At 49.6% G+C, this 27,741-nt stretch overlaps 1 protein-coding gene and 1 long non-coding RNA gene across 3 annotated transcripts in view; one reads left to right on the top strand and one right to left on the bottom strand.

Annotated features, from left to right (window-relative positions):
- CCDC180 (coiled-coil domain containing 180) overlaps positions 1 to 23,807 on the bottom strand; it is a 492,398-nt gene extending 468,591 nt beyond the window's left edge. The window contains exon 1 of one of the 2 annotated variants that reach the window (XM_078646144.1): positions 21,856 to 23,807. The gene's annotated coding sequence lies outside the window, so the exon portion shown is untranslated. The remainder of the gene's footprint in view (positions 1 to 21,855) is intronic. The other variant, XM_078646142.1, reaches the window with a different exon arrangement.
- A 3,069-nt stretch (positions 23,808 to 26,876) lies between these two features.
- LOC144756378 (uncharacterized) overlaps positions 26,877 to 27,741 on the top strand; it is an 88,910-nt gene continuing 88,045 nt past the window's right edge. Inside the window, exon 1 of the long non-coding RNA XR_013595136.1 lies at positions 26,877 to 27,115. This is a non-coding gene — a long non-coding RNA (uncharacterized LOC144756378). The remainder of the gene's footprint in view (positions 27,116 to 27,741) is intronic.

The following is a 27,741-nucleotide window of genomic DNA, read 5'->3' as shown; positions in this document are numbered from 1 at the left end:
GTGTCTCACGGTGATGTGCTGTTCCCGAAGATCACGATTTCAGTCTTGCCGGTGTTCAGCTTTAGACAGTTGGACTTCATCCATTGGGTGATTTCAGTCATGCAGGCATTGAACTTGATCCAGGCATTAGATGTCTTGTCCCTGCAGGAGAGAATGAGTTGCGTTTCATTGGCGTAGCAGAGGACACTGATATTATGAGAGTGTATGATGCTGGCTAGAAGGATCATGTATGCATTGAAGAAGGTCGGGCTCAGGGAGGATCCTTGTAGAATTCCGCTGATGAGGTCTTGGGTCTCCAAGGTGTACAATGCATGGCTGACTGAATAGGTCCTTCCAGTCCATACTCTGGAGTGTGTATTCTTGTATCCCAATGTCATGTAGTTGTTGGATGAGGATGGGGCGGGAAACTGAGGCAAATGCTGCAGAGAGTTCCAGGATGACAAGGTTCCATATCTCCTCTGTCCGGAATCATGCAGATGTCATCCGTCACATCGATGAGGGCAGTTTCCGTTCTGTGTTGGGTCTGAAACAAGACTCAGTGGTGTGAAGTAGTCGGTGGTCATTGAGGTATTTGGCTAGGTGTCTGTTGATGATTTTTTTCTAAGACCGTGGCCAAGAATGGTAGCAGGTAGTTCAGTCAGTAGTTGGCAAGCACTGAAGGGTCCACAGAGGGATTCATCAAAAATGGGAGGGCAGTTGTGTGTTTCCAAGCATTGGGAAGGTCACTGAAGAGATACTCCACAACAGGCATTCACAATGGGTTTGTGCACGGCACTAATTAAATGCAGTCCTCTAGGGTAGGTGTGATGGGGGCAGAGGTCGGATGGGGCCCCTGAGTAGATGGACTTCTTGGTGGCTATGTTTGTTTCTGGAATGAGGATGGGCCATGTGGTTAGCATTGATTCTTTGGATAAGATCGGGAGGTGTTTGGTGAGGTCTGTCGGGCTCGGTTACAGGCTGAAGTTGCTGTAAATGGCTGCAATTTTGTTGCTGTATAATTGAGAGATTGTTGCAGAGGTCCTGCGGGGGGGGGGAGGGGGGATTGAAAGAGTTGGAGGCGGCTGATGGTGAGGTGACAATGGCAAAGACCTCTTTGCTTCTGGCATTGATGCCGTTCGCCAGAGCCGTGCATTTGGTGTTCCGGATTTGGTGGTAGGGTTTTAGGGTGGGTTTAAACTTGCTCCTGTCTGCATTGTCCTGGCTCATTCTCCATTTGCGCTCCAGTTGTTTGCAGTGGTGTTTCATCAGTCTGAGTTCCTCCATGTACCAACTGGCCTGGAGTCTGGATCTTGTTGTATTGCTGTTTGAGGGGCACCAGGGAGTCAGTGCAGGAGGCAATCCAATTGTTGAAATTCTTGATGACATTGGAGAGGCTGTTGCTGTGTTTGAATTGGTGTTGAGGGCGGTGTTCCAATTCTTGTAAGTGATGCTGTTCCAGTTCCAGCAGGCTGATCTGGCTGTGATGCATGTGTATTGGACCAGGTCGGAGATACAAAACATGAAAGGGGCATGGTCTTTCCAGGGTACTAGTGTAGGCTCGTCGACTAGGATGTTGCTGAATTTAATGAAAATAGGGTTCAGAAGGTGTCCAGTGACATGGGTAGGTCCCTTAACTTGTTGGGTGAGGCCAGCTTCCAAGGACTTCAATGAGTGCCTTTGAGTTTGGGTGGGCGTGGTCTTCCAAATGAAAGTTCAGGTCTCCAAGTAGGATTTAATTGCTAGCATCAAGGGCGAGTGGTGCAACAAAGTCTGTGATGTATCGATAAGGTTGATGCACGGTACGGATGTATGACGTTACAACGCATACTTTTACAACGCCTACCTTTACATCGCAAGTTTTACAACGCATACCTTTACAACGCATAGTGCTTTTAGGCGCTGGATAGTGAATAGTTTAATTTACTATTCCAACTCCAGTCCCCGTGGATAGTAGGGAAGGTGTTGGAAAGTACATTAAACCTATTCCCTATCCTAGAGCGCCCCCCAGCGCAATGCGTTGTAATAGTTTGTGTTGTAAGAGTTGCGTCGTAAAGGCACTGCGTGGTAAAAGTTGCGTTGTAAAGGATGTATACCCACGGTACTATTGGCTATAGATGAGGGTACCACTTAGAGTGAAGTTGGCTGTGGCGTGGAGCTTGAATGACAGATGTTCCATGTGTATGTGGTGCAGCTGATGGTATTCTTGTGTATGACGACAATACTGCCTCCAGGCTTGTGAAGTCTGTCTTGCCTGGCAATCTTGGAAGGGGAGGTTGGATTTGTGTGGTGAGATTAGTAAAAATAAGGGGCCCGATTCACAAAAGTAATCTGAGACAAAATCCTGACTTTACGACTTTCGATATTCACAAAGCGCATTTAGCAGTAGTAAACTTATGATTTTGTCTGAGTTAAACTTAAGTTTTGGTCTTAAGTTTAACTTCATACAAAAACTTAGGTTTAACTGAGACAAAGTTTTGGTCTTAAGTTTAAGTTTAGGTCTTAAGTTTAACTTAAGACCAAAACCCGAGGAGCGTTTCAGCCTGTTGGAGTGTTTAGGACATCATCAGGACCAGGTTACTCTTACTTCTATAGCAGTGGCGACGTTTCGCGACAGGAGTCCCAATCGTGGTTGTGTTGGGTCGCTTAACAATCCAGGCTAAAGTGGGACACCTCTGCAGGTCAACCAGAGCTAACTATAAATGTAACTGGTAAATTTCAGTGGTTTTGTACGTTTAAAACGTAACGTTGTCACTGATATTTTCACCTAACTATAACATTATTTTAACCTTTGTTTTTTTCAGTGAATTTCTCAGGTTTTTTAATGTAAAGTAATATTTTATTACCATAAGTAAAGCCAACCCCCAGTCATGAATGCCCTTCAGCTGTGTACAGTAGGGGGCTGGTCATAGGGTGTGACCCCCCTCTCTAAGCCACAAAGGCCCCCGGAAACCCCATCTCTCAGGGCCTTTAAGGGGAGGGCAGCGCACAGCTCCCCTCGCCGCACCAATAGTGGCCCTGAGGATCCCATCCTTGGGGCCAAAACATATATGTTAAAGGAAAAGGACACACAGCCCATCTCTGGGCCTGGAGTGACCCCAGGGATCCCATCCACCGGGGCCAAAACATATATGCTAAGGTGAGGAGGGCAGACAGCTCCCTCCATGAGGGGTCAAATATATATGTTAAGATAAGGGGGTGTGCCGCCCGAGCCTTAAAAAGTCCCTCGGAGTTCATCCCCCAGGGCCTAATTGTACTGAAAAGCGAAGGTGCATCTCGCCTCCCCGTTGCTCAAAGCCTATTGTATCCCTGCAGGACCCCATACTACGGGCCTGTCCAATTTCTAGGTGGGTGCCACAGTGCCCACCAGGGGCACCCACTAAAAAGTACGCTGGGGGCGACGAGTGAGCCCCAGGGCTGTCATGCCCCCAGAATGCTGGCCGCAGAATGCAGGACCCAGCACTGCTCCGGCCCGGTGGGAGCAGCTGTTTAGATCTCGCCTACGCAGCGCTCATACGCTGCTCAGGAGGGGACCCCTTGGAATTGATCAGCTTTTTTGCCCAAAAACGTGCACGCTTTGCATTGCTTTCAATTGCAACACGTGCACGTTTGGCGTTTCACTTGCGAGAGCGAGCTTTGGCAACATCTTTTTGTAATTATCTTGCAAACTGATGGCGCCCCTGCTCGCTCCCTTAAGGGAAATCCTGTGTGTTTCTGGTCCCTGTTACCATACAGAGACTGCTTGTTCATCTTGGATTCCGATGGCCCTGATCCCGGGGTTATCTTTACAGCATGCTTTGTGTCAGGCATGTTTTCTGTTGTTTGCCCGAACTCGGAGACATTTCCCTATCTACTCTTCTAATTTACAAAAACATCTGCCAAAAAACAGACTATTGCATAAGGTAAAGCAGAAATCTCAGAAACCATAGAGGGGTCCTCATGGGCCCTCGCAGCCGGCAGACCATGGGAAGAGGCTCACGCATCATGTGATTCTGGGTAAATCACTTAATCTCCCGTGCATTAAAAAAAATTAAGTGTGCGTCTGTAATGCCACAAAAAAAAGACTGTACGTGCATGCATTCCCAAACACAGTGCAAACTCAGTAACTTTGGAGCCTTGATACACACGAAGAAGGCCCTTTTACCAATTACCATATTATTCCTCCCCTGAGATCCCAGAAGGGTTGAGGCAGTGGCTTCAACAAGTTCCTTCCACGCTCTTTATCGAGGATAATTCAAGCAAAAGTGCGCTTTGTGCATAAGTGGCGCCCTTGGTGCTTCAGCTCCTAATTGGCCATGAAAGTCCGGCCCTCCGCCACACCTCCTGGTGCTGCCCCCTGGCGGCGCGTGGGCTCATTTCATCTCCAGCCTTTTCTTCGCTCTCGTGCGCTCAAGGTCAGGTGCTCCAAGTGTCATTCACAATAGATGGGGAGAGCTCTTTATTCCATTCCTTTCTAACTCCACCTCCGCTCCTGCCTCTCTGCTAACCACACACCCGCATGTACAGATCACCCGCTAGCTCGGTGCTCGGCTACTTTTGGAAAGCTCCTATGCACATTGCACTTTCTCAGTGGGTAGGCGTTAAGCTTGCATAGATATTATGGTTCATCATCAGGGACACCTTTTACCTCCCGGTGAAGGGGCCAGCTCCAGCCTCTGTCAACACAGCATCAGGAGCCTCCACCAGCCTTTCTCCATCATGGCCTCTTATGGTTTGCCAAGCTAAGCCCTCACCACTGATTCGTTGGTTATAAGTATTAATAGCTATATGACAAACTCAACCTTTCATCCATCCAAAAGATACTCAAAATTGGGTGTCATCTGATAGGAAACTAAAAACACAAGAGCGTATTATTATTAAGTGTGATTTCTACTCCTCTATGTTTGTTGTTGGTATCAGAGGGAACCATGCATGCCCTGGTATAATGTTAGTATGCAAATAAAGTGCTTCCGTTATTTAAGGTGACGGTATATGGGCAGGCAGGGTAGAATCTATCATGTTTGACAGTAGTACATGTAGGTACTAAATAAACACACCAAATTGACACTGGTGATATTTTCTCTCTCTCTCTCTCTCTCTCTTGCGCTCTCTCTCTCATCATCACCATCATCATCCAGGTACTAAATGAACACACCAAACTAACACTGGTGATATTTTTGCACTCATACACACATCTGTTCAGATCATCCATAACATGATGGAGACCCCATTGTGTAAAGCTTGCACTGGCATAATGGCAAAGTTTTGTCAATATATGGGCATTCCTGTCATGAGTATGCCCAGCCCTGCATAATGTTGGTTGACACATGCGGGCATCTGTAATGAGATGTTGATACACGGACATGCATGGTACAATGTATCCATGTGTGGCAGTGGTACAAGCAAGTACTGCATGACGTTGCCAAATTGACATTCACTTACACACCCACGGAAGATCATGCAACAGGAAATTATGGCTACAATGATCACCAGCACACACACGATGTGGGGCCGGGGTATGGGACAGTGGGAGAGGCAGATGCCGGACAAACAACAAGCAAGGCAGAGCATTGGATGTGGGGATTGCAGCTCCATGCATTAGGTTGCTGCTGAGCAGTTTCAGTTCAGCTTCTGCCCTGCTGAGCAGCAGGCAGTCGGAATGATGTCTTGCTACTATGAAGCGCTGCTTAATCCGCCTTTTATGTGTAAACCCCACACACAATCTAAGCACTTTGCACACCTTGCAAGTACAAAAACAATTAACACAAAGTTGCAAGTCGGCTGATTTTGCAACTTGGCATAGCCCTAAAAACATGACTTGCTTTTCAAGAAATGCATTTACCGCTGATAGTTGAGACTGGTTTAACTTATTTTCTGCTAGAGCAGTAGGACTGTGAGCCACATCGATGCTTCAGGAGTCTGCAAAACTGGTCCAACTTTGTGGAAGCAGCTTGAACTGGAAAGATGTGTCTTTCGTAGCCTTTTTTACTCCCTGTTTGTTCAAGAGAGAGTCTCTGTTACATGTGACTTCAAATTTCCTTGCAAGTGGCAGAATAGAAAAATAAAAAGCATTGGCATGGCCAATAGGTCTTGCCTTTGGGACCTACTAAGTATTTAGTTATGCAGCACAGTATCTTTGGTGCAACAACATCAACTGTTGCATGGCTAAACACTAATAAGGTCCCAAAGGCAAGACCTATTGGCTATGCCAATGCTTGTTTTGTTGCTTCCACTAGGAGGGAGAAATTAGTGTTTCCTAACCTGCAGTAATGCGGGCAGGAAAACAGCTGGGTCCCGGGTATAGGCTTCCTGCGATACAATAATTAAGCTGGCCCTGGAGGATGGGGGTCCCCGGGGCCTATTACGGCTCAAGGAGGGGGCACACACCCACTTCCCCTTATTATTGGCATTCTGCCCTGAAGATGGGGTCCACAGGCCTACTAATGCTCAGAGAGTGGGCTGCTTGTCCCCTCCCCAAAATTAACATTTTGTTCCATCCCAAGGGCTTGGCCCACCCGGGGAGTTTATTAATAGAGCAGGAGTCACAGCATTTTTAAAGTTTGCCAAAGATTCACAGATCTGCAAATTTGCAGCAAAATGTTTTAAATAAATGGTTTTAACCCCAGCCGTGGTCCCTTTGGGACCTAACACCAGGCATAGTGGGTCAGGTTTTCCTTACCATGCCCCTCGTGTTTTTTTTTTTTTTTAACCTTTTTTTAGTGGTAGGACTGAATCCCAAGTCCTAAGATGGGTGCCGCCACATCCTTGTTGATGTGATATCAGTCAATCAGATCTCACCATAAGATCTGTCTGCCCACAGATCCTCTGCACCATGAAATATACAAAGTTTTGAGCATTAATTACTCAAAAACTACTGAATGGAGGCGGTGGCCAAGATGGCGAACTGGTGAGTCGCACTGCCGAGCACCCACCTGCTCCCGGCTGTTTCGCCAGGTCAATTTAGCGCTTTCACCTCCATAAACACTACCATTGCCGGCGGAACAGTAAACGTCCATCGTGGGCCAGCTCTAGAGGTGAACTTTACGAAATTGGGAGCCAGATCGGCAAAAGTAGGCGGCTCGGAGAGACGGCGCAGCAGAGAGACAAAATGGCACCTGACCCTGCCGAGGCCTGCAACTCCATCTAGTTGCGTCCTGCGACGAGGGAGCCTGACCTCGTAAATGGTACACGCACCAGACGGCAGCAGAGCAGAGGCGGCCGGGAATGTCGGGGAGACCTGAGACACTTTAGCGAAAGACAGGTACAGCAGGGGTGACTACACACTCATGGTCCCTGGGGCCGGTGAGCCCCGAGCGGGACAGGGCTCCACGAGCTGAAGCACAGGGATTGACCAGAGAGATCGCCTAGCGGAGCCAGAGCCACTGGAGCGCAGAGGGTAGCGGAAGGGACACCTGGCTCCAGCTTCCATCACCCACCCCCGAGAGGACAGCGAGAGTAGTCCAGGCGGACACAGCACAAAGGTACCTGACCAGGCTGGAGGCCTGATGGTCCATTGCGGTGAGCCTGTCGTGCCTGCGGTCCTCGGAACCGGGGGGGGGAGGGGGGGGGGAGAGAGCGCATGTGATCTGGAACTCGGAAAAGGAGTGACAGCACGTAGGGCCATCGTGCTACGAGCCACGGAGCCAGGCTATCGGCCAGTAATATTGCCTGGCGGAGGTACGGGGACGCTTGCATGCGCCAGGTGGAGGGGCCACACATAGGTGAGTGCTGCAAGCGGAAAGGGTGGCATTACTCCTGCACGGTCCTGCACATCCCCAGATGCGCCACAGAGGGGAGTGACCTACGCCCAGCGCTCACGTAGACTTCCCTCACTCCTGGTGCTGGGATCCACAGTGGACACTACGGACAATATCGCTGGGCCCTCAGACCGGACCCCACTTAGAGGAGAGGCGCGCTAGAGACCTAGGGAGTGGATACAGCATTGTGGGGACTGATGGTGGCCTACTACCACTTGGGCCGGGTCCCCACCACATCCAGCGCCTGGCATGCCCGGAACCTTGCACCGATGGCCTATCAGTGTGGGAAGCAGCTGGCAGAGAGGCCAGGTGCAACCTGCGATCCTGGCAGCGTGAGGGGGAGCACCAAAGGGGAACAGCGGTGAGCAAGACTGGCGTCCGCCAAGTAGTGACGCCCGATTCTCGGCCAGAGATATCACCTGGAGGAGGTGCAGCAACAACTGCAAGGGCCGCGTGGATGGCCCAGCGATCAGCGTGAGCAGTGGGTGGACATTGCAGCAGTCTCCCTGGGCTTCCCATGCACCCCCAAGCATGCCGCAGCAAATAGAGTCCCGCGACAGGTGTCCTGGCGGATCTAGCATATCCTTCTGCCAGCGGTGAGGCAGCACATGCGGGCCGGCAGAGACCATAGGGAGACCCCCGCATGACAGAGCTCTTCCCTTGGTAAGGGAACAGCGCTGGGGAGAAGAAGATTTGATTTTCCAGAACCACATGCCCGGGTGTCGCCCCCACCGGAGTGGGTACACAAAGCATCAAACAGAAGAGCCCTCCAAGATACAGACGATCGCAGAGAGCGGGGAGAGCCACACCTGTGGAGCCACCACTAGGCAAGACATATCGGCTAGCGGGTAGGAGCAGACGGGCGGGAACAGATAGGAGACCTGAGACAATACAAGGCACAGGTGACGGCCTTGGTGGAGAAGAGACTCGGGCCTTCGCTGAGGCCTAATCCAGATCATCACTATGTCCTCGGTGAGAGGAAAGAAGGAGCGGACATTGAAAGAAATGCTCTCTAAAGGCTCCCTATCAGTGGAGAAAGGGGACGATCGCCCCCCAGCACCACAATCGCAGCTGGATCTGGAGGAAAAGGATGTCCCGATCACTCGTACGCCGTGACGTGGACGCGATCGGAGAAAGAGTAGTGGCCATAGAGGACCGAGAATAGGCCAGAGATGAGGAAGTGAAGCAGCTCCAACAGGAGGTGATCCGCCTGCGGGAGCACCAAATCGACTTACAGGCACACACCGAAGATCTCGAAAACCGTTTGAGGCGGAACAACATCCGAGTGAGGGGAGTGCCTTCAGACACAGAGGGGCCTGACATGGCCAAGTACCAACATGGGATGTTCCGAGACATCTTGAGAGTGCCGCAAGACATCGAAATCCGCATTGATCCAGCCCACCGAGTGGAACTGAGGAGACGAGCTCCTGCTCCCCCGCCGGATATCTTGGCCTTTCTTCCCGGTTACACCCTCAAGGAGCACATCCTGCGAGAAGCTAGGGCTAAACAACCGATCAAATATCAGGGACACTCCATTTCCCTCTTCTAAGACCTGGCAGCCATAACATTGCAGAAAAGAAGGGAGTTTAAAGAAGTGACTGCACACCTGAGAGAACATGGGGTGGCTTACTGGTGGGGCACCCCTTCCGGCTGATTTTCAAATGGAACGGTAAGCTGTGTCAACTCCGCTCCCTCCAGGAAACATGCAGGGTCCTCGGTCTGGAACATTGGGGTCTGGTGGAGGTGAGCACTCAAGAGCGAAAACCCTTGGGAGCAAAACGGCAGAGAGTGGGGCGGAGGCGATCACCTGCTCCGGGGCTCGGGCCAGACCGGACCCTGACACCATTGGGCAAGAGTGACAGGCGGCCCTAGAAACAGTACTAAAGGACACAGCATTCTCAGACAGCCCATGCCTTTCGTCGGGGCACCTACGCATAGTAATTACCTTGGCCCACGGGGGTGGCTGGGGGCGGGGGGTCCGGGAAACATGGACCACACATGCTCCTAAATAACCTTTTATCCAAATGCACTCGTCTTTGGGTGACGGGCACTAGACAATATCTGGGGACTGTGGCTTTTCAGTTGGGAATAGGGAGGGGGAGGGAGGAACGGGTGTGCTACAACAGGGTGTGAAGCGGCAAGGATCAGGGGCAGAGGTACACAACATAGAGGCAGCAGAGGACATGCACGCTAGGGTAGGGAATAAAGTCACGCAGACACAGCAGATTGGGCTGACGATTGTCTCATGTCACGGTCCACCCTCCAGGTAGTTACTCTCAATGTGAAAGGGCTCAACAACCCCGTAAAACGAAGAGCCATTCTGTTTTTTCTGTAGAATCTGGGGGCTGATGTGTGTCTTCTACAGGAGACCCATTTCCTCCTCAAGGATTGGCATTGGTTGAAGTGCCAGGTTTTTCCACAGCAATTCTTTTCTTCTACATCAGTCAAGAAAGCAGGGGTGGCAATACTGGTAGCCAGGAACTTCGGGGGACAGTGAGGGACAAGGTGGCAGAAGTAAAGGGTTGCCTCTTAGCCTTCAGACTGTGGGTGGGGGGTTCTCCCCTAGTAGTGGGATCTCTCTATGCCCCCAACTCAGGCCAGGAGAGATTTCCTACTACATCACTCTCAGAGGTCCTGAGCTCACAGAAACGGCAGATAGGGGTGGGGGGGATCTCAACCTGGTCATGGATGCGGAGATGAATAGGTCTGGCCATCGCTACGGCCAAACGGGAGCATTGTCCAATGCAGGGAATAAGTGGTTGAAGGAGCTGGGGCTAGTGGACCTGTCGCAGGTAGCTCATCACCAGTCCTCACAATTTTCCTTCTACTCCCACGCGCACCACACCTATGCCCGACTGGACCACCTAATAGGCTCCTTGGAGCTGAATGAGCTTGTGGACATAGTGAACATCCTACCAGCAGCACTATCTGACCATGACGCAGTGACGGTGACCCTCAACATGCCCCCAACCCGTAGACAGATAGGGACCTGGCGACTTCGGGAAGACTTACTGCGTAGGGCAGGAGTGGCACAACAAACACACAAATGCATTACCGATTACTTGGCGACGAACGATTCCCCTGACACTTTCCTATCAACGTTGTGGGGGGCCCTAACAGCGGTTGTGAGGGGGGAGCTAATAGCTATCTCTGCAGCTGAATACAGGGAGTGCAAAGACAAACTGGAACTTCTCACGGCACAGGTGGTGGAGTTGGAAAGGGCAAAAACAACAGTTGATGGACAGAATGCAGAACAATGTCATACATTCACCTCAGTACAGAGATCTGGGTCTAAATACATCGTTTTTTTTATCACCATGCCATTCCAGTTAGAACCCAGCAATATGCAAATCAGTCTTGACCCTGTACCTCATGGGAACAGTCCAGCCCGAACTGCCAAGCCAGGTTCTCCCTGGACCGGAAACAAGCATCCTGGGACGGGTTTCTGGCTAACCAGCCGTCATCAGCCAGGCTAGCTTGAATCAAGTGGCAAAGTGAGCAAGGGACCCACGTCTGGGCATACCCTGTCAACTTAGGACAGAGCACTGGCGAAATATTCCCTATGGAAGGTTCCCTTTTTGAAGAGAGCGGACAGGCCACCGAATCTAAGGGGTTCGCCCATTACGAGCTCCGTGTTGTGCCTCTGGGATGGGGTGGCCGTCAGACCGGGGTTGACATCCTTCCCCTCACTGCTGACTCCCTTGTTCGACAACCAAGAGTTTAATGGATGGATTAAAGAGCGTTTTTCACAGTGGCGGGAATTGGACTGCAAAGCGGCAGGGCACCTCTTTGATCTAGATGGGATCCTCTTGTTCTCTGAAGTGTGACAATCATACGCCATTCCGGAATCAGGTTGGTTCCAATACTTCCAACTCCGCCACTGGCTCCTTCAGCCCGAAGTACTACCTCATGTGAGCAGGAAACTTACAAACTACGAAAAATGGTTAATGACGAAACACTCTGAAAAGAAAATGATCTCTGAATTGTACACCATGTTGAGACCACCTGCTCCCTCACAACCCTCGACTGGCCAGAAACGATGGGTGCGGGAATTGGGGAGGGTACTGATGGAGAAAGAGTGGCGAGACATTTACTACAGAGCCAATCATACGGCCTGTAACACGGCTAGCAGGGAAAAAGTAGCCACATATTGCTATTTGACGTCAGCCCACTTAAACAAAGGGAATCCGGACTGCCGTCCGACGTGTTGGCGAGGTTGCGAGGAAGAGGGCACACTGCTCCATTTGCTAAGAGACTGCAAGGAACTGACGGGGTACTGGACCAAGATACTAGACGACATCGACAGACAGTTCAAGACTGAAATACTGGGCTTCCCTGCTTACACAGTGTTGGGGCTACCCAACTCGATCACTTATCCGCTGAAATCCATCCGAGGGAAGCAAATAGGATTGGCGCTGGAGGCGGCTGTCCAACACATCCTATCACACTGGGGCATGCAGACTCGTCCGACACACAAGGGATGGTTACACAAACTATAGTATATTCTAGGAATGGAACGGATACAGACCCCCTTTACGAATTCTGAAGAGACCTTTAGGGTTACCTGGCGACCCCTAGTGTCCCTACTGGCGATGGAGCTGAAAGAAGTGACCTGCCCAAAATACTTTCGACTTTTCCAGCTCACGGAGGCAGAGGGGGGCAACTGAGGCTACCTGATCGGCTGCCAAATGACACTCCTCTGACCGGGGCCCTGAAGGAGCAGATCCTGAGCACACCAGTTCGGGGGAGGGAGAGGTGGGGGGGTAGAGAGTTCCAGGGTTGTTAGTTTTTTAATATGTTTAGAAGGGGCTAGCCTCGTACTCTGCTTTGACGAAGACCAATCTTCAGACCACACCACATGGACTTTTGGGTGCTCCTGCATGGACATCTTTGCTCACGCGAGCTAGGGGGAGGGGGGATATATTGTGATTTGGGTACGGGGTACCCAGTGTATGCGATGTATCTTTTTTGCCAAAAAGTAAATAAAACAAAGTTAAACACAAAACTACTGAATGGATTTACACCAAAACACAAAAAGCACTCTTTCTGGACCAAGATCTAACATTCTGCCAAATTTGGTGTAGAACCGTTCAGTCGTTTGGGCTGTAGATGTGTCTAAAGCTCCTATGGAAAAATAAATGGGGAAAAGAACATTTTGGGATCCCCTGTTTTCTCGGCCCCGCATGATGGATCACCCTAAAACTATCCAGGAGGTTTGGAAAGTTTAGTGAAGGTTATTCAAATGGCACCAACGATATAAGCAGACCAAAACTATAAATATAGGTGTGTGTGTGTGTTGTATATATATTCAAAAAAGTAAAAAATAATGCAGAATAAAAGAACAAAAGTGAGGAGAAATGACGTGCGTTGTAAAGGCAGCTCTCATTATTTTAAATGAAACTGCAGAGTAAAGGAGTTGAGGAAGTTCTCGGGTAAAGGGCATATGGACTAACATTTTGAGACTAACATCTAATATTTCTTCATTCCTACCATATTGACTTTTGTTCCCACCAGCCACCTATTGTATGATAAGGAGGACCTCCTCTTCTGCCTCATAGACCTTGGCTCCCACCAGCCTGGATCACAGTGTCCATGAGATGTACCTTATGATCCATCAGCCTGAAGTCGGGATCCAACCATCCTTACCCTTGAGCCCACCATTTATTATTATTATTATTAACAGCACTTATAGTGTGCAAAGCTACACCAAGGAGTGTCCTGGCGCAATACCTACAGTACGGTTAGGCAAGAACATGCACAGTTTATTCAAAGAGCCATGTTTTCAACTTATTTTTAAATAGACCTACAGTTCGTAAGTCTAGCGGAAGCTGATTCCAAACTACCACACCCAGCAAGGCAAGCGATCTGCCACCAGCTCTCTGTGGGTCTTAGGTGTACAACCAGAAGCTTATTTGAGGATCGCAATTGCCTCAGTGGATTGTAGAAGCGGAATCTGGATCTCAAATAGGAGGGTCCTCTGCCGTTTAATGCGGCATGTACCAACACTAGGGTCTTGAACTTCACTCTTTCCCTTAAAGGCAACCAGTGGAGATCCCGCTGATGATGCCTGACACTTGACCTCCTAGGGAGGGTGAGCACCATCTGATCCGCCGCATTCTACATCACCTGGAGTTTGTCGAGAAGATATCGAGGCAAGCTGGCATATAACGCATAGTCAATGTGCGACGTAACCAAAGCTTGGATGACGGTTTTCTTTGCATGCAAAGGTAAGAGCGGCAGAAATTTGTTTAGCCCTTTCAGAATCCCAAAGCAGGTTCCCATCAGCCTTTTGATTTGAGGCCCAAAAGACAACTTGTCATCGAACAACTTTCCCAAATATTTTACCGTCCACCCTGGGGAGCCGGTGGGGGTGTATCATCCAGCCAGATTGAAAGCCAGAACTACGGATGGAAGTTCCCAAAGAGAAGAATCTATGTCTTGTCCTTGTTTCATTTCTGTTGAGCCTTAGGTAGCCACTGGAAAACGGAGAACAGACAAGATTTTACATGACAGCAATTTGCCTAACTGCAAGTATAGACCCCTTTTTCGTTTTTGCTTTGATAAGACTATAACATCAATGCACCTAGGATATACTTTTATGTTATATGAATTTTTCGCTATAATTTGTACCTCTGTATTAATAACCTACATTGGATTGTTTTTTGGTATGTTCAAAATGAATGACTTTTGTTTCTTTGTCTGTCTCTCGCAATGTTAATAAAAATGTTTTTTTTAAAAAAAGACAGCAATTTGCCTCACTCCCCTTATTCCAGGAAAAGAACAGCTGCGTATCATCTGCATAACAGATAACTTTTGCCCTGAATTTATCTGCTAACTGAATTAACGGGGTCATATAAATATTGAACAGCATGGGGCTCAGTGCAGAGCCCTGGGGAACCCCAGTATCCAATTTTTGAGGAGCGGCTCAGAAGGGAGGGATCCAGATTTGTTGGCTTCTGTCCTCCAGGTAGGATTCAATCCAGTTGCATGCTGAACTGGCCTCTTCTATCTCCAGCAATTGATTTAATAACAGGGCGCGTGGCACCGTATCGAACGCCGCCGACAGATCCAGTAGCACCAGTACCTCCCTACCCCCGGTATCCAGGATGCCCCTGATAGCTTCTGCTACCTCAACCAGTGCCGTTTCAGTGCTGTGTAAGGCCCTGAAAACTGATTGAGCCAAATGGAGGAGTCTGTTATGCTCTACAAACCTCAATAGCTGTCTGTTCACCTGCTTCTCGAGAATCTTAGAAAAGGCTGGGAGTAATGAAATGGGTCTAAAATTAGCAGGTGAGGAGGGATCTGCTGAAGGTTCTGTAAGCATGGGAATAATCATTGCCTGTTTCCAGCTTCTGGGCACCTTGGCTGATGCTAAAGATAAATTAGGCAGTCTATTAGCCACCAGATTAATAACATCTGCTCCAGCCGATAACAACTTGAGGGGACAAGGATCGATGGGGGAGCCTGCTTTTAATTACTTAAGTGTGAAGAGAGAGTCGACCATGGAAATGGCTTCAAAGGTCTCTAATTTGGGGAGGAGAGCCGAATTCCTAATGATAGAAGAATCATCCTCCTGGTCCTGCTTAGTACCGCTGCATATATTTCCCAGAATAGTGAGGACTTTTGCAGAGAAGAAGCCCGCCATTTCTTCGCACCACTCATTGGAAGCTTCCTTGGAGTGAGAATAGGCATCAGGAGTTAGAAAACTGTAAACAAATGTGGGATCACACTGCTTGACCTCCCAGCAGGTTCGCCCCTAGGTATCATGGTAAATGCAGTTTGCCGAGTGTGTGTACTTGCAAAGTCTCTCGAGTGTTTCACCAGGTGGGTGCAGATTAGTGCTGGCCATTTCTAGACACGTGTTTCTGGATTGTTATCCGTCATCAGCAGAGATTAGGCAATTCAAATGTATGGGGTTGCTGAGAAGGCTGCCAAAGTATTCTCGGGTCACAGTACCTCTCCAGGCACGCAGGTGCCTCTCCACGAGCTCGTCAGCTCAAATAGCTAGAGGGAGCCTTTTAAACAGGAAACAAATGTGGGATCACATTGCTTCACCTCCCAGCAGGTTCGCCCCTAGGCATAATGGTAAATGCAGTTCGCCAAGTGTTGGAAAACTCTTGAAAATCGAAAAAGGGTTGTTGACAGGCCAGACAATGCGCTCCTCATAGTGGAGGCGTGTAGCTCTTAGAATGGCCGCATATAAGTTCTTTTGAGCATTTTTAAAGATCTCTTTGTCCTAAGCAGAAGGGGGCCAGCTGTTCGGCAACTTTATTAATCCACATATAACAGCTGGAAGCTGCCTCCTCAATTTCCCCAGACAGCTCGGGGTGAAAACGACCAGATCCTTCTTGAATTCAAAGGAGTCAATCTTATTAAGGACTTTCCCCCTCTGCATCTTTTCATTAGTGGTCTGTACCGGTTTAATCAGCGTCTGCCAGTCAAACTTAATCAGAAAGTGACCTGACCAGATCACCGGAAAAGGGTCATCCATTGTATTGCCTCATTAGAGTATACTTGATCTAAAATGTGTCCCTCTCGATGAGTAGGTTTCACAACAAATTGTTTGAGGTTTCGTTGGTTTATGATATCCATAAACTTGGACACCTTCCCTTCCTCCAGTTTGTCTAAGTGTAAATTAAAATCACCTAGGATCATGAAATGGGAGTATCTCAAGGTCAGGTGAGTAATCCAAAGCTTTCAAGAATGTGCAGGCTGGACCCAGAGGTCTGTAAAGCAGAAATTCCCCAGTGCATACTGGGGGGAGAGGTTGATCCAGAAGCCTAACGCTTCAGCTCCCGTCAATTGCACCAGCTTATTCCACTGGCAGCCCCATTGCTCCCTTAGCACGATTGCTAGCCCACCACATCGCCCCACTTTCCGATCCACCCAGATAACCTTGAAAACTTTGGGGATAGCCATCGCAATAACGGGATTAGAGGTTTCGGACAGCTAAGTTTCGGTGATGAAGAGCAGGTCAAGGTGCTGCTCGTCTAATAGGTCAAAGGTAACTCTCCCTGAATAGAGCATGCATTAATTAAGGCTGCCTTAACCATGCACTTGCCCTGCTTGGGCCTGTGCCCACGCAGGCCTGTGCCCACGCTCCTAGATGTACTTGTGACAGTGTGCCTTGAGACAAGTTAAAGTTACATTCCACACAATGTGGGGTGTGTTTCTCAGCCGGATCCCAGTCCTCTTTTACACAATTAATAGGCAGGGCAAGCTGCAGGAGCTCCGTTCTGCTGTACTTTAACATGGACATCTCACCTTTTGTAACCCACCGGGCAGAATGGCTGGCGCTGGCCGCTTCCGGGATGTTGATGGGCGCAGACGGGTTTGCCTTAGGCACACCTTAGGCACGCCAGCGGTGCATCCGCGCAGCATGTATCTTTTTATACATACACCCCCACGACGACTAGAGCACGCACCAGCTAAAAATGGCATCTCTGGTTGTCAATGCAGGAAGACTTTCACCACCCCCTAATGGAGCTATGCCCACTAGCCCGAACATGCGCCGATTATAGTTCCAATGAAAGATTACTTTGAAATTAAGGGAAAGGTAAAACAGGGCACAATTAAAACATTTGTAACTTGCTTATTGAACAGCCTAAAATAGTAATTAAAATCAGAGTATCAGAAAATAAAGTGCTGCGTGCCTTAACCAACCTTGGGCGGTCAAGTCCGCTCAGCGTGTGTGTTTTTATAAATAACGCCCGGAGCAATGACTAGAGCACACACTAGCTAAAAATGGTGTCACAGGTCGTCAATGCAGGAAGACTTTCATCACCTCATAATGGAGCTACACCCACTATCGCAAACATGGGCGGATTACAGTGCAATTTTTAGATTACATTGAAGTAAAGTGAAAGGTAAAACAGGACACAATGAAAACATTTGTTAATTTGCTTATTGAACAGCCTAAAAAAACTGTTGGCCCTTAGGACATTGAGACTCACTAACGGACGGCACCAACAAGCAGCCAGACCACCAGAATAAACAGTTGGAGATTTGAAGCCACCAGCTAGACCTCATGACCAATCAGCAAGACATTATGATCCACCACCCAGGCCTTGTGACACACCAGATCATGTGACCTACAAGTCAGAACTTGTGATCCACTAGCCAAGCCTCCCGGCTCATCTGCCAGTCCTCGTGAATCACCAACCAGACCTTCTGGTCCTGCAGGCAGATTTCAAAAGCCACCACCTAAAAGCCAGACCACGAGCAAGCAGCTGGACTACAAAACCCTCTAGCTAGGTAACCAGCAAGCCACACCTTTCAAACAATCAATCCATCACTGAATTTGTATAGCACCTCAAACCCACTTGGCCAGAAACTGGTGCATTACGAACACAAAGAAGCCAAGTGAGCAACTCACCATGCCCAGACGTCAAGAAGCTTGACCTCAGAATTGTATCAGCCAGAATCAGGTGCCACAGGTCAGACCTCAGGACTAACTGGTTAGACATTAAAACCCACAAAAGATATCAGAAATCACAACACTTGCCTCCGTTCATGAGCCAGAAATCAGACACCGCCATCTAGAGCATGGTGTCCCTCAGTTGGACCTCAGCTCAAACCAAAGGAACCTCAACTATCAGCCACTGTATCCCAATAACCTGAAGCCAGACCTTGGGACTCACCAGCCAGACATCTACTCCCAGAAAACAGACCTTTGCTCCTACCCCCTATAATCCCATTTGAACTCCTGAATGTTAAGCTTTAACAGCTACACTGAAGGTTCACAAGTCAGACCTGGGGTCCCAGCTGCCAGACCATGGAATTCAGTAGTCAGACCAAAGTACCCAAGACCAAAAGAACTTCAAACAGGCTTTCACCTTATTACATACCATCCAGGACTTGTCATTCACATGGTAGATCTCTTGACCCACCGGCCAGACTTGACTCAGATGTCAGAATACATCAGCCATATCAAAGAACATAATGAGGACCCACCAAAGGGGCTTCAGTGCAGATATGTCAGACTTCAACTCCTACTATCTATTTTACAACACTGATGAGCTAGATCACAGCTCCCAACGAAAGGACTTCAGTTGCCATCAACCAGATGTCAGGACCTGCCAGGCACAGATTGTGATTCAGCAGACACGAGAAGCCCACAACAACATTTCTTTTAAAAATTGATTGTCACTGCTAATAACTTGTTTTTATCGACTTACCCTCTGCCACTTAACTGGTTCCTGCAGCGGATTTAGCGCTGCCGTGATACCGGAGACAGATACTCCTTGCAGCCATTCCGCCCAGGCCGCAGGCCACGCCCCCCTTTCGGAGGCCATTCCCCCAGCCAAACACTACATATAGACGCTGACTGCAAGCGCCATCTTTGTAATGTTCTGAACTCCTGAGGCGGAAGCCGGGAGTAAGATCGTATTTCTTTTAAAAATTGATTGTCACTGCTAATAACTTGTTTTTATCGACTTACCCTCTGCCACTTAACTGGTTCCTGTAGCGGATTTAGCGCTGCCGTGATACCGGAGACAGATACTCCTTGCCGCCATTCCGCCCAGGCTGCACGCCATGCCCCCTTTTCGGAGGCCACACCCCCCTCTGCCCCACTCCATCCACCTATAAAATATGTGCCTCTTCCGGACGCGCAGCGGACGAGCGCAGCGGGCGCGACGTTTGCGAGCCGAAGGCGCGCCAAAGGTAAGCCTGTCTGCGCCCGTCGGCGTCCGACCGGGGCCAGGGGCTATCCATTATGCCCACACTATACAATACTCCTCCGCGCAGCTGGCCAAACTCCAAGGACCGTGGCCTCTGGATGATATTGCAATAGCACGAATCAACAGGCTGGGATTGACTGCCCCGCACACTTCCCCTCTCTCTCCCCCCTTGTCTTCTCCCCCTACCATTTATCCCTGCCCTGACCTACCGGCTCGCCCTCCCCCCACCGCATTATCCGCCTATTACCTTAACACCAGGTCAGCAGTCAAGCACTCCCACGAACTCTTTACCTTATTGGACCTGCATAAACCTGATCTCTTATTCCTCACAGAGACCTGGTTTTGCGACAGTTCCCTTCCCTCGTTATTAGCCATGCTCCCTGCCTCATATTATGCTCTACGAGCCGACCGACCCCCCGGCAAACCGGGTGGCGGCGTTGCCCTGATCGCCCGTAGAGAAATCGCTTTTCAACCTCTAGTTTTCTCCTCCATCGGCTCATCAGACTTCCTAGTTGCTCGTTCACTTTCCTTCAGTACTCCGCTCACCTGTTTTCTTATGTATCGCCCTCCCTCACCTTCCCAACTCTTTCTTCCCAGTTTCCAAGACCTGGTGGCCACCTTAGCAGTAAATAACTCCTCCATCTTGGTACTAGGAGACTTCAACTTTTGGCCCTCAGACCCGGCTGAATGTTCTACTTCAAAAGAGTTCTCGGAGACCCTCCGTTCCCTTAACTTTGTCCCTTTCGTTCACTCCCCCACCCATGTCCAGGGCCACATACTTGATCAGATCTGGTCCCTTAATTGCCCTGTAACTTCGCTGTCTATCTCCCCTTGCACTTGGTCCGACCACTTCCTTATTTCATTTTCCCTACTCCCTAGCTCAGCCCTCAAGTCCTCCCTCCCTAAAACATCTGGGCGCGTTCCTGGAACCATGTGGATGTGGCCTCCCTGTCCGCCACACTTTCCGCATCCAGCCCGGATCTTCACCGGTTGTCGTCTGTCGGGCAAGCCGACTGCATCAATGCATGGCTTCGATCAGGCTGCGACTTAGTAGCTCCCTTAAGGCGGGTGTCATCCAGGCGCTCCAACGACGCAAATCGTTGGTTTAACGAGGAACTGAAGGCCCAAAAACTCAATGTCCGCCATGCGGAACGGACCTGGAGGCGAGACTACTGTCCGAACCTCAAAAATCAGTACACCACCCTCTTGGCCTTGTACAAAAAATCCATTTTGGTGACCAAGAATGACTATTTCTCCTCTAAAATTCTAACGGCCGAAAACTAGCCCAGAGAAATCTTCGCCATTGTGCACGATCTCGCATACTCTGATCGAGCCACCCCTAAACCCTCTCCCTCCCAGCACTTATGCGATTCCCTCAACTCTTTTTTCCTAGACAAAATCTCCAACATCAAAGCAAACATCCCCCCTCCTCTCTCCTCTTTTGTTGACCCCCAGTGTCCCTCAGTCGTAGCATGCTTCGACTCCATCCCCCCTCTTACAGAAGAAACTTTCCTTTCCCTCCTGCCTATGGTTAAGTCTGGTTCCCCTTTAGACCCTTGTCCTGCACACATCCTGAAACAGATCTACTCTGCCTATGTATTGCCCCCTCTCACCCTCCTTAATAGCTCACTATCACAGGGCATAGTCATTCCACCCCTTAAATCGGCCATCATCCTGCCCATCCTTAAAAAACCTGGCGCTGACCCTTCAGTTCTTGTCAATTATCGCCCCATCTCACTTTTACCCTTTCTGGCGAAGGTACTGGAGCGCCATGTAACCAGAACACTCAGTACCTTTGTGGAGGAGAACATGGTATTAGCCCCCCGTCAGGCTGGGTTCCGCCCCGCACACTCCACAGAGTCCGTAGTGTTATCGGTCCTCGACAACCTCAGAGAGGGTATGGACACCAACCACCCCCAGGCCCTGGTCCTCCTCGATCTCTCCGCCGCCTTTGACACGGTTGATCATGCCATCTTACTTTCCCGTGTCAGAGCGGCGGGGATTGGAGGTTCGGCCTTGGTCTGGCTGTCCTCCTTCCTGAGAGACCGCACCCAGGCAGTGCGCTTGGGTGACTTTTCGGCGGACTTCCGTGCTGTTCAATGAGGGGTTCCCCAGGGCTCCTCCCTCTCCCCTCTTTTATTTAACTTGTATATTGCCCCCATTATCTTTGCCCTCCAACAGTTGGAGGTCTCCATCTACAACTATGCGGATGACCTCTAGCTCATTTTTTCTTTATCCTCATCCACCGAGTCCATGGCCAACTTCCAGTCTGTTATGATCTTCATCCGGGACTGGATGAACTACAACCACCTGAAGTTAAACCCCGACAAAAAAGAGTTGGTGTTGACAGGTGGTTGCTCCAGTCCCTGGTCTTCTCTTTTCTGGCCCCCCTCCTTAGGTCCCCCTCCCCCTCCTTCTTCCTCTGTAAACACTCTTGGGTTCAAACTGAATGATCAACTCACCCTTCATTCCCAAGTCAGCTCTGCTGTGTCCTTGTCCTTTCTCTCTCTCCGCACTATCCGCAAAGTCTCTCGGTTTTTTTCTTTCTCTGCCCTTAAGCTCCTAGTCCTGGCGATGGTTATCTCTCGCCTGGACTACGGCAATGCCCTTTATAGTGGCATGCCCGCTTACAGCATGCGACGACTCCAGCTGGTCCGAAACCAGGCGGCCCGCCTGGTTTTTAACTTGGCCAAATCACATCACGTCACTCCCCTCCTCAAGTCCCTACACTGGCTCCCCATCGGAGAACGAGCCCAGTTCAAGCTGGGCTGCATCACCTTTAAAGCCCGGTCCGGCTCGGCCCCTGCTTTTATCTCTTCAGAAATTCACCCTTATGTCCCTGCCAGGGACTTACGCTCATCCGCCCAACAACTGCTCGTAGTTCCTCGTTTTAAACGCAAAAAATGGGGAGGCTCGAAATTCTCCACACTTGCCCCTGCGTTTTGGAACTCTCTCCCGGTTCACCTCAGATCCTGCGCCCATTACACACTCTTCCGTAAAGCGCTAAAAACTTTTCTCTTTACACAAGCCTTCTCTCCCTAAAATTGCCTCTCTATTTCCCGTTCTTCCTGCCCTTTGGGGTTTCAGTACTTTACAGCGCCATGAAACCGCCTGGTGTACGCGCGCTTTAGAAATATTTTAAACTCAAACACAACAACATCAACTATAACCATAACAATCAAAACCTCAGGACCTACCTACTGCATATCAGAATCCACGTGTCAGACTCCAAGATCCACCACCATAACCTGGACCAACTATAGAGTTATCAGGGTATATTAGCCTGACTTCAGCTCCCTCCAGCTAGACTACAGCATACACTAGCTGGACTTCAACTCCCACTAGAAGGCATCATCAGCCCCCAAACTAATCTCAGAAACCACCATTAGGAACTCCACTCTTACTATTCCTTTACAAGACAGACCTCATCTCCAACCAGGCAGGGCTTGCCACCTACAAGGACCTCATCGCCCACCACGTGGACCTCTCATCCCCACCACACAGACCTCTCCTCGAATACAATCAGCCAGGCCTCGAGACCCAGCAGTAGGACCACAGTGCCCCCTAAAAAGATCTCAGCTTTCCCTAGTGAGATGACCATACTCGTCAGCCCGACGTTGGGACCCACAAGATAAACATATGGATTCAACAGACAAATCTCAAGAACTACAAGGTAAATCTCTGAGAATGATCAGTCAGACCAAAGGCACCATCAGTTAGATCTCTTGACCTAAAAGAAAAACCTCTGCTCCAATAGCAGGACCTCAACCCACACCAGTCATTCCTTGCATCCCCTCTGTAACCAGCCAAACCTCGCCTGCTGCAAGATGGACCTCAGCTCCCACCAGAAGGATGTAATCTCCCCCTACAAGGTCCTCAGCTCCCATGAGGCTAGCCAAAGGACACCCAAGCTAGATCTCACCACCCACCATCCATCAGTCAGACCTCGACATCACTAGTAAGACCTCGCTACCCACCAGTCAGCCCTCACCCCCTACCAAACAGACCTTACCGACCACCAGCCAGGTGTTGCCATCCACTACAACACACATTAACTTGACCTCAGCTCCCACTAAAAGAACTTAAGCTGCTACCCATAAGATGCCAGGACCAATCAGCCGGACCTTGAGACCCACAAGGCTAATGTCTGGAATCACCAGACAAATATCAGGCACTACCAGCCAGCCCTCAGTAATGACCAGTCGATCATAAGAACTCCTTGGCCATATTTCCGAATACATCAGTTGGTCCTCTCGTCTATCTAAATACACCTCCTCTTTCCAAACCTCACAAATAGCCAACCTTCCGATCCCATCATATTTACCAAAAGAAGGTGCTCAGCGTCCATCAGAGCAATCTCAGAACACAACTGCCAGATCTCACGAATCAGCATCCAGACCTGACACAAACAAGACAAAAATCACCACCAGTCAGACCTAGACACCCATAAGCCAGACCTTGCCACTGTCAGTCAGACCAAGGCACTCACAGTTTATCTGCATCCAACAAACAGGCCTCCACTCGCACCTCTGCAAATACTAACTTGATTTCAGCTACCCTTAGGAGGACCTCTGCTCCCAAATCCAGATGTCAGGAGCTGCCAGCCAGACCTCTGGACCCATTAGAAGGTTTTCCTATTAAAAGGACCTCAGTGCCAACAAGTAAAACCATAGTTAAACAAAAAGGACCTCAGGACCACACCGCCTGCCATCAAGAGTCTTCCACCACCAGGAAGGGCTCGTCTTCCCCCAGCCAGGCCTCGTCTCCCATCACAGAACACACCAACTTGATCTGAGATCTCCTAGAATGACTTCAGCTGCCACAAGTCAGATGTCAAGATCCCTCAGTCAGACCCTTAGACACACAAGACTAACATCTGGATTTAACAGAAAAATATCAGGGAACATGAGACCAGCAGGATCTAATGAATTACAACTTGACCGTTGCTCCTACTAATTAGACCTTTTCGCTGGCTAACCAGTCCTTGTCTTCCTTATCTAACCAAGCCTCCCACAAGATGGACCTCTGGTTTCACGAAAAGGTACTCAGCTCCCACCAAAAGGGCCTCAACTTCCACCTGGACCTCTGTGTCTACCAGACTGACCTCTGGCCACACCAGCCAGAGTTCACCATCTACCATCAGATCCCACCATCCACAAGTCATACGTTGGCACTGACAAGCCAAGCCTCATCTGCAACCAGCCAGGCCTCGACTCCCACCACAGCCCACACAAATGTGAATTCAGATCCTCTCAGAAATACCACAGCTGTCCCCAACCAATTGTCAGGCTCCAACACCCAGACTTGGGACTCAAAGAACGGCCTCCCACCAGACGGACCACAGCTCCGACAAGACCACACCTCCCACTAGAAGGGCAGCAACTCCAACCATCCAGACCCCACCACCCAGCAGCCAAATCTTACCGTCCAGCAGCCAGGCCTAGCCACCCACCAGAGTGCCCTGCTCTCCCACCATCCAGGCCTCGTCTCCAACCAAAGCATACTCTAAGTTGTCATCAGATCTTCCTAGAATCTTCATCGAAAAATCTCACTTGTCATCAGTCAGACCTTAAAGACCAGATGGACCTCAGCACCCACCACCGAGAGCCCACAACACTCAGACCTCAACGCCTACCAACCAGGACGCAAACCAACAGCAAGATTTCAGGATGTCAACAACTGGACCTCTGCTCCTAGTAGCTAGGCCTCTTCTCTGATTGGTAGCCCATGCCTCCCCTTCAAAATGTCACTTAACACCAGCCAAACCTCCACTCCCACAAGATATATCTCTCTCAAGAAACCCCTGAACTCCCGCCGCAAAGTCCCCAGCTGTCACCAGATCAACCCCAGAGCACACTAGGTAGACCTTATGACCCCTCAGCTAGACCTCATTTGATCACTAGCAGGCCATCCAGGCCTGCGCCACCCAGCAGCCAGGATTTATTTTCCACCATCCATGCCTCATCTCCCACCAGCCAGGCGTCGCCACCCACCAGCCAGGCATGGTTTCCCAACACTGCATGCACTAACTTGACCTCAGCTCCCCTTAGAAGGATCTTAGCTGCCAGCAGCAGACCAGGGGATCCATAAGAAGTGCCAGAGTTTCCACACAGCTGAGACGATTTAGCAGCTCATCAATAATTAATCAATTTTAAACAGCTGTGCACTGTCTATACAATGTTCTGAAGCTATTCACTTTGCCTACAACAAATTCCTTTTTCCAGTTCCAGTGTAGTTTCTTTCTAGGCATTTACAGAGCGATGCAACCTCCTGGTCCCTAGCTACATGTGGTCATCATAGACATTACGGGACCGATACCCACTGTTAACATGAGTGGCTGATGGTCACTCGCAATTTGAGACCCGGATCACTTTCAGCAGCGGAAGTGCAAGAGAAAATGGTTCCCATGGACAACTTTGTAGCTAATGCTTTTGTGTTCTGCACCCCACCACCGCTATCTTCTCTGTTTTCTTCTTATCCTTCCTCTTCTCCCATTCCATGTCCTGAACCCGAACCAGTTTGTGAATCTCCATGACCTTGTCAACACAATGGATCTCCAAAGAGGCTTATCACAGTAATGAATTTACACCACTGTGATTAGTTCCAGGAACATGTAGAGGCGTCCGATCAGTATGCAGGATTCCATGCGCTAGGAAGACATCTTTCAGTGCGAGGCGCGCATGATAGAAATGTACCCCACACTAAGTGAAAGGGCAGGGAAGCTAGTGTGGAGCTGTAAGAGAAAACAGCTTGTGGCTTTCTCTTAGAATAACATCATCCTTTGGTTGTCAGTGTTACATGATGATGATGCTCTCCTCGGTGGCAGTAAACAGCCTGCCCCCTGGGCTGCCATCCACAATCCATTCCATACTTGTTGCTTTTGAGCAAGTCTTGTTACTGACTCAGCACTCTTCATTGAACAAGATCACCACCAACATGCCTGTTAATAACGCTAACGGTTAATGGTTACGCCTCGGACTGTCGGCGAGAAGTGAAAAGTATGTTCCCATAAACAAAACTGTGTTCTGTTGCCACCTAATGCACCCTCGATAGCTGCAATCATTTAACCCTCGAAATCCAGTTCTCACTAAATTAACCACGCTTCTTCCCCACAACCCCTGTGATCAGAACGGCTGCTGAGTCCAAAACTGATTTTAAGAAAGGCTGTGTAATGATCAGTAACATTAATAATAACAGCTCGAATAACCCCGCAATAAACAGCGAAGCAGAGTCTGGCACCCGTGAAGAAAAAAAACAACGTGCTGTGTCTAAAAATTCAACCCTGGGTGCTCATTGCCAAGACTGCAATGGCGCGCGCGTGGCCAGCATGACTCATCTGCGACGGTTATTTTACGCAGGCCTCTAAAATAACACGTGCGCCTCGGCGTCTCCACGACGTGCCCACGCACAAAACAAGGCACGTTGAACTTGGACCGTGGAAGGGGATTGGGCACGAGCCATGCGTTACGATGACGTACAGGCATGCAAACAAACGATCCTGTAAATGAAATCCTCTTGCAGAGGAGCTTGATGATCCAAAAGACACCACTGCCAACAGTCAGAGAAGAAGATGGCAGGTACCTGATGATGCAAGAGGAGCCAGCAGGCTTGAAGCAATTCAGCCATTACAAAAACTGGACTCTGACTTTGGATGTTGGAAAATGGGGATTACCTGCACTTTACAGAGCGACTGTCCAAAAATGAGTACTCCTCATGGAACAGGTTAGAGCTGTGATTCTTAATCTTGTACTTGGTGTAGCGTCGCTGAGACGCAGGGGGCAAGAGATGCCTATGCCACGAAGTGGGGCCTAACTGTGACCAGAATAAAAGACACAACACTAACTGTCAGTTAGGGCCAAAGACCTCGAGCGGTCACTCAGCCGTTTATTTATACTTGGGGGCTGCCCCGCCCCCAAGGTGTATGCGTGCGTGTGTGCGTACGTGTATGGGCCGGGTGGCTCCATTACTACATCCCTCCAAACTCACAGATCAATAGTCCCGGCCAGGAGGTGTTTTGGATTTAGTTCATATTCCATGCATAGTCTTTCAATCGTTGGTTGGGGGTCGGATTAGGTCGCAGGTGATATCTTTGGCTTTGACGACCCTCCAGACTCCCCGTCTCCGCTGATTGCTCAGAGCGATGTTGGTCATTACTTGAGGGGTTCTCAGGGCTGGTGTTGTTTGCCGGCTCGATTCTCGTTGAAGTCTGTCTTTCTTCTTCTTGTGGTGACACTGGTGACTCCATGCGTGTTGGTTCCTGCTCTTCATCTTCCATTTCCTCAGATGCAGTTCCGGCGTGCCTATCTTCACATGAGACGCGTTTGAACCAGGACACATTTCGAGTAACA

The sequence above is a fragment of the Lissotriton helveticus genome, chromosome 5_1, assembly GCF_964261635.1.
Source record: "Lissotriton helveticus chromosome 5_1, aLisHel1.1, whole genome shotgun sequence".
Classification (NCBI taxonomy): Eukaryota; Metazoa; Chordata; class Amphibia; order Caudata; family Salamandridae; genus Lissotriton; species Lissotriton helveticus.
This window is presented reverse-complemented; position numbering and strand designations above follow the sequence as displayed.